Source organism: Ambystoma mexicanum, chromosome 4q, assembly GCF_040938575.1.
Source record: "Ambystoma mexicanum isolate Mex_15411 chromosome 4q, UKY_AmexF1_1, whole genome shotgun sequence".
In the NCBI taxonomy this organism is placed as follows: domain Eukaryota; kingdom Metazoa; phylum Chordata; class Amphibia; order Caudata; family Ambystomatidae; genus Ambystoma; species Ambystoma mexicanum.
Window position 1 is genome coordinate 896,182,201 of NC_090928.1, and position 13,207 is coordinate 896,195,407.

The following is a 13,207-nucleotide window of genomic DNA, read 5'->3' on the forward strand; positions in this document are numbered from 1 at the left end:
AACTTTGTGATCATAGATAGGGTAATAGAAATCTGCTTGGTGAGTCTTTGTGAATAGTAGACCATGGCATAAAGGAAGCCACAATTTCCTTTTTTGAGACAGGACAGCCCCCACAGCTCCACTAGAGGCATCTGCTTATAGTACAAACCGGAGATGTGTTTTGGGTTGGATCAAGACATGGGGCAAACAAGAGGATTCCCTGAGCTGGGTGAAGGCTTTCTACAGGTCTTCCTTCCAAACAAAGGGAATGGACCTTTGTGTCAGTTGACAGAGGTAGCGTCAGTTGAGAGAATTCTTTGGCAAATCATTGAGAAAAATTGGTGACTCCCAACAATCTGTCTAATTCTGTGAGAATGCTATAGTTATAATAATTGTTATTTTATAACGCATTTAATACCAGCAAGTGGTTTCCAAGCGCTGGATCAGGATTCAAACCTTTATTGCACTGCGTTGTCTTGCTTTCAAGACAAATGCGCTGCCCCTGAGATATCCTTCCTCACCATGTATCTGTGAGCCACCGCGGCACAGTCTGTACATTCCTCTTATTCTTATTTACCTAATGCAGGGTTGTGGGCAGATAGGCCAAAACCTCCACCTGCATTATGTTGAACTCAAACATTTGCAATTTCCTGTAAATGGCACGCAAGATCTTGTCAAATGTGGGAGTAGATGAGTAGGTCTTCTAAATGCAAATCTACTTAAACTCTAATTATGTCCTGGAACTCAGCATTGATAACGTATTAAAAGGGGGCAGGAGTGTTACAGAGGCTCAAAACTCAATGGTTATGTAGATGTGCAAGGACTTGATAGTCGAAGAAGAGGCACACGTAGAACATAAGATAGCACTAGGTATGCCTGAAGAGGAGTTCTCTGTCATCTTCAAGCTTGGCCGTTTCTCGAACCCGATAAAGGACATTTGCGTCCAAAATTGCATTGTTTCTAAAGTACATGTTAGGCCTTACAAGAATCCTTATTCTGTGTTTCCCAAGAGAGGGGACTGTGGATTCGACCAAGTTTCATGGGGGGTAGGTTTTTCTGTGATCTCATTCTTAACAGGAATTGACGGAATGGATGCGCAAAGGACACAAAGGTAGACTACTTTCATGTTTTATTTTCATTCAGACCAGCAGCCCTGGATTCACAGATCAATTTGAAATGCCACATCGATACAGTCTTTGATAGTGGCCTGGACAGAGTGCACCACAACGACTCAAGCATCCTGAATTGTATTCTAGAGTCTATGTTGAAAAAAAATGATCTGGCAGTTTTTGGACCAATGGAGCGCCATAACTAATTTCCGGAACTGTGCAAGATAGAAAAGCAAGTCACAGTCAGCATTTCCGTTCCCTTGAACTGAGAAGAGGAATGTCTAGAAAACATTATTTTTAACAAAGCACTGAATCTGACCTAATCTCCAAGAATGGGATCATCTGACCTGTGTAATGGGGTTGCCAAGGTTAATTTGTCACCCCGTAAGTGTGTCTTTAATGCACACATCCTTGGGTTAGTCGTCCGGAAATTGGAAGGGTTTCTTGTGGAAATGTAGGAGGCACTGTGTTTGATAGAATTTGCACTTTCTCAGATCTCCATAGAGGGTTCAGGTAGCAGCAATGTATATGCTCCATCTCTCTGTACTGGATTGAAGCTGGGCACCAAAGTTAATGAGGAATTAGCGCTGGGTTCATCATGTACCTTTTCCTGCAAACCCTTCACTAATCTGCACACGGCAGCCATGTCTGAGCAACTGGTTGCAACCTCTGTTTGTATTTGGCCCAGCTCAGCTATTAGTTGTTGGGGCATAGCAGGAAGGTTTGTCAGTTTGTCAGTATGCATATGGAAAGAGGTTGGCCTTACAAACGATAAGGGTTTTAGCAATGATACTGCACAGGAACTAAGGTTTTCTTGCACCAAACCCCTGGCCTCCCAAACACTGCCTCCAGAGAGAACTGGGTTCATCAGGAAAGTGAATGGGACGGGACTGTCAGGACAGGAGCAGTTATCTTACTTCAAGTGTGCAGCATAGAGACAGGAAGGATCGAGCGCTCTGCAGTGGAAAGCCAGTGGAGCAGGAAAAGTGATGATTCAGTCCCAAGACTTGCCCTGAGCCTTCCCTAGTTAAGGTGCTTTGGCTCTCCTACAGACACCCAAACTCGCTGAGGAAAACGGTCCGCGGGCAGGCCAATACTGGCATAAGAACTCTGGCATAGAGGGGCAGGACTTGACGCATGATGTGCAAATGTGGCTATAAATATCAGCAGAACCGAGTCACAAAGACAAAGATTGGCGGGCATGGCTCAGCTCCTCTAGGAATTTTCTGCAAGGCCCAACTCTTACCACCCTCTCCTCCTGAGCTGCAATGTCTTCTCTTCTACTGAAGGATTGCAGCACAGTGATACAGAGCATAATGGAGTCTGCAGATAAGCTACAGAAAAGAATTATGTTTAAACCAGTAAAAGGGGGAAAAGGTGCCTTGGGCTGCTACAAGGAGGACCTAGGCTAGAGGCGGCTAAGTGTATATCCAAAGGCTGGGCAAAACCTATGTGGACAAACTGCGTTTGTGGCCTACTTTGACTTCAAGGGACGTTATAGACATCTGACAATCACGCTGATGCACTGCACAAAGCACACTGCAAGTGACGTCATTCACGTGTGACTTAACGTTTTGCACGCAATTACGTCACAAATAAGTAACTGCGATTTTGCAGGACTTCCCGCATGGTGTCGTGTCCTCTTTACGGACCGCGCTTGAGTAGCAGGACTAAACCACATCTGTTGACCAAGAATCCAGGTAACATTCTAGATTGGTTTGATTGTAACTTTTTAATTTGAGCGTATGCCAACATTCCTAAGGATTCCATAATACCTAACATACAATTTCTTCTTGATTGTAGATACGATCCACTGCCATCGTTTGAATATAGTATAGACAATTTCATCGTACCAAGATTTGGGGTAACTGTTTTTTGTTGATATTTTGACACCTTTTGACTTGTGAACAATTAAAAGAAGGGAATGCTCATACTATGTTACTCATTCTGGCGGGTTATAGATGCCGTCCTTCATATAGTAACTATCTTCAGGCACAAATCCTTCAACGGAATCACAATTTCCTATTCATAAGGTACATCTTACTATTACGATCACACTATTTGCTTTTTCCTCCTTTGAGTATGCAATTTTTCTTCTTTGTGACATATTTGGCCATATTTATTCATTTTCCCCATTCAGCCGAAAGCTTATGCAACAATTACATTGAGGTTTACACTGTTCCCTTAATTTCTTAAGGTAAATCAATTTAATATTTCACTTAGATGTTATTTTCTAATGTCATTCAAGTCTTTAGAATAGCTTATACATTTTACGTATGAAACAATAATATGCTTCCATGTTTGATAACCTACAGGTTTCCAAATGTATGCTCCTAAAGAAGGGAAATGTCCCAAAATGCATTGTGCAATTAAACTTTCTATATTTCTGATCCTACTGTTATTTAAAAAAAAAAATGTCTTCCTTAAACATAAGAATTGTCTTGAAGACCAGCATGAATCAGAAAACTCCTAAAATGTTAGCTGTCATCAGCTAAATGGTGCGCAGGGGACAGGAGTATGCAAAAGGAGAGGATACCATTTTCTGCCTTGGGGTATGTGTCTAGGAATGGAATTAAGATTGATTTATTACAGAACTGCTGAGAAGAAACAGGAAATCACATTTTAAAAGCTTGCTTTCTTATTTATACTTTTGGGGCAAGCAGTACAGTATAAGGAACTATTTCCATTATGGAGAAGCTATCTTTTCAAGTATCTTAGAATCATCAAATTATGAAATCCCACTTCAGGAGCACCACCTTGTTCACTCACTGTCCATCGGCAGTGTGAAGGGCACTGGCGTTAGTGACATGACCACAAGGATCCTCACTATCACCACTACACTTCAACATCTACCAGACTCCAGTAATTAAAATCTTCAAAAAATACAACATTTCATGCTACAACTACGCAGATGACACTCAAATCATCTATAAAACCGAAGACACTCAAGATGATCACTCAACCCTTGAATTTCAACCCAGGAAAGACAGAAATCATGATCATTTCCAATAACCAAGAGAACACCACTTACATTCCATGACCAACTGAAATGGGAACCGCACCAACACCATCTACGGTAGTAAAAACTCTGGGAGTGCTAGTGGACAACACCCTAACCCTAGAACCAAAAATAAATACAATCATCAAGAAATGCTTCTTCCTCCTCCACACGGCAAGAAGAATCCTACCGTTCCTCTCCTTCACCCACAAAACACTCACAATCGTCGCCCTCAAGAATGTCAAGAATTGACTATGCAAACAGCCTCTATCTCGGGATACCAGAATACCTCCTGAAGAAACTACAATGGATCCAAAATGCAGCAGCCAGATTGCTCCTCAAACTATCCAGAAGAGACCACATCACTCCAGCCCTAAACGCACTGCATTGGCTCCCAGTCAAACATTGCATCACCTTCAAAACAATGTGCATAACACACAGGGCAATCAGTGGACAAGGAGCTGAATTCCTACAAAAGAAAATAACAATCTACAAGCCAACAAGACTCCTCAGATCAAGCAACGAAATCCGCCTGGAATAAAAACCATACCTTGAGAAAAAACTCGGGGGCTCCTCCTTCTCCCACTTACCCGCAAAAACCTCAAACAACATCCCTAAAGAAATAAGAGACACCAAAGACCACCTACAATTCAGAAAATGACTAAAAACCTGGCTCTTCAACACCACAGATTCAAACTGAAAAACCAAAACAATCGAACGGGAAACACAAAGAAAAGGAGGACTAAACTTAAGATGACACTGACAACAATTTGGCTGAACTCTTTAAAATCTGCAAGGAGCTGGCCAACCCTGCTGCAGTCCCTACCTCTCCTGTCCCCTCCCAGGCCCTCTGTACGGCATTGGCCTCTCACTTCATTTAAAAAACTCAGGACATCCTGTCCTCACTCTCCTCCCATCTCCCCCCCCCTCTATTCTCTGCCGTTCCCTGGCCCTTCTGCAGCCACCCTTCCTCTCTTGTTCTCTGCCTTTCCCCTTTTTTCTGCTGATGAGGTTTCGAGACAAGTCCGATCTATGAAAGTCTCGTCAACACAGGTCCACCCCTGCTCCTCCAAAACTATTAAGGACCACATCGACTCCTTGGCTCCTGCCCTTGCTGACTTCTGCAATCACTCCTTTGCCTCTGGAGTCTTCCCATCCCCTCTCAAGCACTCCCTTGTGCACCCCCTTCTTAAGAAACCCTCTTCCGACCCGTCCTGCCCAGCTAACTATCGCCCTATCTCTATCACTCCTTTCCTGGGCAAGCTCCTGGAGAAACTTGCCATCTCCCAGCTTAATCTCCACGCCGAATCTGTTGGCAGCCTTCATGACCATCAGTCTGGCTTCAGAGCTGCCAGAAGCACGGAAACTGCTCTCCTGAACATCCGTGAGGTACTGCTCTCGAACCTTGACTCTAACATTCCTTGTGTTCTCATTTTGCTTGATCTCTCTTCTGCCTTTGATACTCTCAACCATACCATCCTGCTCAACCGTCTTCGTGATAACCTGGGTATCACTGGTCAGGCTCTGGCTTGGCTGACCTCTTTCCTCTCAAATCGACCCTCCCAGGTCCAACTGGGGTCTTTCCTTTCTGACATCTTTTTCTCTACCTGTGGTGTCCCCCAGGGTTCTAACCTCTCTCCCTGGCTGTTCAACCAGTATCTGGCACTTCTCGCCCACCGCATTGCTGCTCTCTGCCCCAACTTTCAGTGCTATGCGGATGATACCCAGCTCATTTTCAGGCTACCCTCGGCCTCCTCTTCTCCTTCCCTCATCTCTGACTGTCTTTCTGCTATCCAGAAATGGTGTGCCGCCAACGATCTCTGCCTTAATGCCAGTAAGACAGAGATTCTACTCATCGGCACACCCACTCCCTCCTTCCCTGCAGGTCTCTGGCCAGCCTCTCTTGGCCCTCTTCCTGCTCCTACCTGCAAGGCAAAAAACCTCAGGGTCATCTTCGACTCCACACTCTCCTTCTCTCCTCACATTTATGACGTTTCTAAGAAGTCACACTACCAGTTGCACCTCCTCAGAGGTATCCTTCCTTTCCTCTCCTTCCCCCAGAAGCTCACTGTCTCCAGAGCCCTGGTTCTCTCAAAGCTGGACTGCTGTAACAGCCTCTATCTAAATCTTCCTGCCCCTACTCTCCGCCAACTGCAACTCATCCAGAACAGGACTGCGAGACTTGTCCTTGGCCTCAAGCCCAGGGACCGTATTTCTCCAGGACTGAAATCGCTACACTGGCTCCCTGTGGCTGCGAGGATTAAGTTCAAAACCCTCTGCATTGTCCACAAGTCCTTCTGGGGCCTGGGGCCAAAATACCTTCAACTCTCCCTTCCTAAATATCTTCCTTCTCAAGCACATCGCTCATCCGCCTCCAACTCCCTCAGGGTCAGCCGCTTCTCCAAGTAACGAGTTGGGGGGAGATCTCTCTCCGCAGCAGGGGCCTCCCTCTGGAACAGCCTTCCTGCCTCCCTGAAACTTGAGGAGAACCATCTCCGGTTCCGGAAGTACCTCAAAACCTTCCTCTTTGCTTCTGCTTTCTCTACCCCTCTCCCCTGCTAAATCACTGAAACTGTACGGAATCAGCAACTGGGCCACTCACCATTATCGGTCCTTGGCCCAGCCACTCTCCCCTGCACTGCCTTCCTGGCAACCCCTGCACTGCGGGACAGTCTTTGTATCCCTACAGCCCCCCTTCCCAGCACTTGTCCGCACTTTTCTTGCACTTACCACCAGCTGGCCCTTATTATTTATCTTGTTCGTTACTAACCCTGTACTGCACTTTCCCCTCTCCCTTTCCCCTTCGCACTTTTCCCGTCCCTCCTACCCATGCACTTGCGCGATCTGAATGACACCTGGCCTAGTAGGATCGTTGTCTGTCTCCCCTTGTTCCCCCCCGCCTCGTCGCGCCTTGAAACACTTGTGTATAGGCGCGTTACAAATGCTATATCATATCATAACATCCAGAACCGACCACAGAAACTCTTCCTACAACTAGAGCAACGATGCCAAGTCAAATAGGACACAAGCGACACCCAGGAGGACATAAAATCATTATCCCCAGCAATCTCCAGACAACAACTTCACCCTCCCCATAATTACTACCAGGTATCATACTTGTACAGAGTGGTGTGAATGCTAACACTGTCTATGTCACCATGCCTGCCCCCAGCCATCCGGAACAGGTCCATCTGTCCAGGGAACAGGCACCCAAGAAGACACAGGAATTCACAAAACCCCACCTAGGGGCTATATGGGTTCAGTCCTGGCGCCGTAGGCGCCATGCTCATATTACCAACTTTAAACTATGCAGGTCACCCTGCAAAGAACTCATGTACAGGCCATCATGAGGCCATGAAGGGACTACTTTCCTTTAGGAACTATTTTGTTGCTTAGATGTGGTACTGGAACTTCTTACCTGGGAACTACTTTTTTGATGCTAGTTAAACCACACCCGAAGAGCAGCACACGCTTCACGTTATTCTGCATTTTAGCAGCGTAACGCTCACTGCGTCTGCAGTCCAGCATCCAGTCTACAGCCTCACCCGTCTTGTGTCCAGAGCCGATCCTAGAGAAAAGGAAAGAAGAAGAGAAAGTTAGAACAAGGAGATTTCCATTTGGTCATCATCTTTTCCAGGAGCAGCCGCACCTGTGGATAAAGGAAAAAGACATTAAAATAAACCGCGTCGCATTGCTAGCTGCAGCGCCGCGCCATACTCACCTGTCTTCGGAGCATCTCCACGACCCCGTGCAACACCCGTTGAATCGCCGCCCGAAAGATCAGCATCTGAAAAGACAAGAACAAACAAAAGGTGAGCGGGGTTCCGCCAAAGGCATTCTTTACTTACCGCAAGATACTTACTCAGAATTTTACCGCTCGAGGCAGCGCTGGTCACCATCCTACGTTAGACATTTTCGGCAAGGCGCCGCACCTGCAAAGAAGATCGAGAACTATTGGTTAATTACACTTGGAACAATATTACTTGCTAGATAGCGCTTGGTACAAACTGACTCTCACCTAAGCGCTACCTTCATCCATCGAGGCAAACTCACTCCTTGGATCACGCTGCAAGGGAAAAGGTATGAAAGGAGCAAGAGTGAATTAACAGACATTTGAACTCTAAAAGAACTATACATTCAGTTAACACACTACTTACCTCGGAGTCATTGTTGTCTGGAACTCTGCCAAATACCTTCGGATCAGTGAAGTAACTGAACTTCTACGCTCCCCTGCACTCCACGCAGGATGGAGAGTTCATCCTTCCAAACAATAAGTTGAGACTTTATGAAGGGGAATACTGGAAGTTTTCAGGGAAAGTAGTGTTAGTTTAACCTCTCTACCACGGGTGGCTGATCCCCTTTACTGCATTTAGGAAAATATTCTTGCGGGCCAGGCAGACGAAACTGAGTGGGCAAGTGCAGTCGATCATCACTTTGCTACGAGTCACACTGGTGTAGACCGCAGCAGTCCAGCTTCGTTCGACGCCCCTGTGGATTCCAGATGAGCGTAACAGTCCACAATGGAACTAGGTTGTGAACACTAGCTTGTGCATTGACTGTATGCAGTTGTGAATGTAGGCAGGTCCCGCCCCCTGGACGTTTTTGCAAGCGTTGACATGTGCCACGTTTCCGTCGAAAGACGCAAATACGCCTGCCTGCCCCGGATACAGATAAGTGTCACATAGGTGGCCGAGACAAATGTGTATAAGGTTATGAATGTGAGAGTATACGTTGTGTGAAAGGGACTGTTAGGATCTTATGGCCCAGATCAGGGCAGAGAGGCTCCCACACCCCACCTGGAGTGAATACATATTCAACGCCTCACTCCCGGACAGCAATGCCAACTAACCAATCCACTAACAGTTTCAAACCTCTGCATACACCTCTCCAACGCTAACAAACACAACCACATGCCTTCAGTACAACAATCCGCACAGACGTCACTACACTGCAACAACAAACCACACAGACTCGCACAACAGCACACACCGTAAAACACCCCAAGACCAACCAACGGACCCACCGGGTTGAGGCCGCCAACAGCATATCACTGCTCTCTTGCACTTTTCCAGCTTATTCTCACGAACTCAACCCCCCACCCCACTTCCCTTTTCTTTCAGAGCCTTCAGAGCCGCCAGGGTCCACTCCGGTGGTGATAGTGCCCGGTACAAATATCCTTTAACATTAACATGCAAATAACAATAGGTGGTTCTTACACCTATGAGAACTTTTTTTTTCTCCACACGATACGGACGAAGGGAAGCAGAGCCTGGACACCCAAATGCAATTTAGTGAGGGGAGGAAAGGGAACAAAACAAAGCCACAGTATTAGTATTCATAAAACCTTGTCCAGGATAAGACTTTAATCCTTCTAAAGGAAACATCATCTGCAATTTTGATTTCCTTTGAAAAGCTCACTAGTAAAAAATGTATGCGATAAAAATGTATACTTAACGATGGCCTGAGGACTGCCCAAAACCCTTAGCTAAGACGACTGTAACCCGCAAAATGTTTCAGCATTGTTTAACCAAAGTACTTGTACTCCTGTAACAGATGACCACCTTAGGTAATGCTTTATTAAAATGTGATGTGATGCCTGGGTAATCGCAAGACATATTTCTTGCCTGGGAATACATTCTAAAAAGTGTTAAAGCAACTGCCCATCTAAGCATGGAATTAGCAGTAACCCAAGAAAGATTCAGTTTCAAAGCGGTTGCATAGCATAACATTATGCATAAAACAATCCACAAAGAAACTGTCTGCTTACAGGTGACTTCTGGACAAAACGGCATGTGATAAAAATCTGTCACTGATATAATAATTGTTGGGTGGTACACTGGCAGATAATGCCCCTGCCATGAGTAGCTTAAAAGTTCACACATCAGTTGCAGAGAGAACCTCATCAAAAAGTGGATTTTTAACACTGACTGACAGTTCATTAACGCTGTCTCTTTCTATACCAATAGTCTGAAGGATATGCATTGGTAGCACTTCAGTGCTCATGAAGAAATCTTCTGACATAGGTTGTTGGAATTCGAGTTTTTTATTTTTATTTTCTCACTTGCTCTATATGTTGGCCTGTGTAAAACTACATAAACGCTAGCATCAATCAGAACTCTAGCATACATAATAACAAATAATAATATATAATAGTTATATTTAGTTTTAAGTACATGTACACTGTCAAGGGGTGTGTGCAATTGAAGACTTGAGATGCTGATATTTGTAACACCTTTACTTTGTTTTCTAGAAAGGTTGGAGGATTTCCTAAGGGCTCTAAGGGAAAGGTGTCTAAAATACATGAGTTAACAGTATCAGGATGATTAACCAAACTAAGTTTCACAGTCCAAGTTCAATTCCCTACTCTAAATAATAGGAGCCTACGTATCACTCAAATTATATGGGGATTTGAAGTACCCCAAACCAAATGTTGCTCTGGAAGTAGAGTTTCACTCCTTGGTTCTGGAGATGTACACATATTAATAACCTAATAGGGGATACTTCAAACTATTACCAGCAGGCATTAACCCTACACCACTTAGGTGCTTTTCAGACTCAAGTTATTCTCACCCACCAGCCAAAAGGTTCACCTGCCGGGTTTCAGCCAACCACAGCCTCTGACCAGATTCTGAAGGTTTATGGCTGAGGCCAGTCACCAGTCCCAGCAGGCTAATGATGTTCCTTGCCAAGCTCCTGTGGTCCCATGACTCCTCTCAGGATCTTGATTATAGCCCCCAACAGGCTAATCAAATGTTGCTCTCACTCAATGGGTTCCGACAATCATTGGCTACTGGATTATCATCCCCAGAAATCTGCTTGCACAAAGTCTGCCTTTCCGCCAGGCATTTTTCAGGGGCTGGGACAGCACGGCACAGCCCTCTGCTCCTCACGCCTCCAAAAGTTCAGGTTCCTCAATTTGATCTGTGTTTGGTTTTCCCCTGGACTCTAGGTTGCATGCTTGCTCAAGGCTTTGTGATTGTGTCTCCATTTCAGGAGACCATCTCTCTCTTTCATTCCTCTCTTGTGTTCTAAATCTAGTTTGCAGTGTTCACTAATTGTTTGCGCTTCAGAGACCAAAAAGTATAATTGTGAAGGCTGCCATTTTAGTATCAGGTAGAACTGTCATGAGGTGCTTGAGGTGATGCTTTCCTTTCCAGTTAACTGGTTTTCCTTGGCAATAAGCTTATATGTTTTACCTGTGCAACCGTTTACTGCACTGGTGTTTGTTGCACTGCCTTGTGTGCACTGCCTTTCCATCACTTTTCCTCCTTATATGATGCAAAGTCAATTAAAAAGGGCGAAAGGCACCCTCCTACTCTTCTGCCTATCCGTTGGAAAGGGGGAACCTGCGTTTTGACCCTGTCACCACCCTCCATGCCCGTTATCTCCCACTTTCGGCACTCTCTCTCCAGCTCCACATCTCGCGCTCCCCACACCATACTCCCTTCATCTTTCTTCCATGACCCACCCTGTCCTCTGAGGAGCCAGACACACATTATTAGGTCACTAATGTGGCACAGCATCAAACACCTGTGCTACTAATGCAAGGTGGTAAAGAACCGCACAAAGACCTGTTACAGCCAATACTGTATGAACACCCTGTACAGGTATCCAGCGCTCTCTCCCATTCTACCGAAGGAGAGCTCTATGTGTTTCCTTGTCCACAACTGATCTCCTGACCTACCAGCTTTCCTGACAGGCACCAAGCATGTCTCTCCCCACGCGAGTGTGCCCATAAATGGATGAATGGTATGCTGAGATGAGGTACTCGCTGCCTACACTTTCCTCTCTGGGCTGACATCCTTATGCTGTGGGTGTATATGTGCCTGACATCTGTCATACTGCCCTAGCCAGAACTCTGAAATGGGGGACCTCCAGTTGTTACTCAAATAACACATGATTTGAAAGAACCCTATCCCCACGGTTAATGTTGTTTGGCATTGAAGTAGAGGGAGGCCCGAAAGTAACTCATGACCACATGCTACAGGTCATGTTAGTGGCTGCTAGATGTTGTTGGGCCCAACAATGGAAGGCAGCCCGACCTCCAGTGGAAGGGGAATGGGTCACCAAACTTTGCGCTATATACGACATGGAATTCCTGACCCACCTAATTGATGAATCTAAGACCAATATCGAGGGTTTATGGCTCCCCTTCTTCGATAAATACGGGAGAGCAGCTTGAGGACTACGGAACACTTTAGATAGACCCCTGGACTTGAATACCGGCCTCAGAGGACCCCGCCTCAAGGATCAGGGGGGCTTAATGGGACGGTCATCTCAACTCCGGAGTACTGAGCCCTACGTCTCGAGCGTCAGTATAAGAACTACCCCTTGCATGCAAATGTATCATAACATATTGTGTTGGACCCTTGCCATAATTGTTATTATAGGATCCATGGCGGGGAAGAGGGAGGGGGGAGGAGGGGCAAAAGTGAGGGAGGTGGGGGAGGAAGGGGAAGGGCAGGGGTGGAAGGGGAAGGTTGGGGAGAGGGGAAAGGTTGTGATTGCATCAGGGTTCATTTTCGTTTTGTTAATATCACAAGCCAAAACCTTAATTAAACGGAATTTTCAAATAGCACATGATGGGTGTTTTGTAAGGCATGATTGGCCTTAGTGGTGTTTTGGAGATCCCTGTTGGTTGGGGTGGAGGAGGCTAGGTGGAATCTGGTGGATTCCCCATAGGACACCTTCAGGGGTTGCAGCACGTATCAGCAAGCTTCCACTTGCCTGCACAGTATCAATGCCCTCCTCCATGGCTCCCCCACTTGGGGCTTCAACAACGCTCTGGAGATAATAAGAGCATATGTTTTCATATGTTTTCATAGTGGAACTGAAATAAAATACCCATGCGAAAATAATTGAAGGATACTTTTAAAGGCGTATTTGAGAAAATGTAACATTTATATATGAATTTTGCAAAATAAGGAGAGTTGCTCAAACTGTGTTTGTACAGAAATTTCTTTGAAACAGAGATGTGAAGAGAAGAGACATTAAAGTAAAATCTTAAGTAAAATATTAAAATAAAACGGAAGAAGAGCATTATGATTTAACTTTAAATGCTTTTCATCATGGAAAAAAAGTTTCTTTAACATGGCAAAATGTGTCCCCACTTAAGTAAAAA

At 45.3% G+C, this 13,207-nt stretch overlaps 1 protein-coding gene across 1 annotated transcript in view; it reads right to left on the minus strand.

The window, feature by feature from the left end:
* DYNC2LI1 (dynein cytoplasmic 2 light intermediate chain 1) overlaps window positions 1-13,207 on the minus strand; it is an 809,324-nt gene that overhangs the window by 102,107 nt on the left and 694,010 nt on the right. The gene's annotated exons all lie outside the window — the stretch shown is intronic.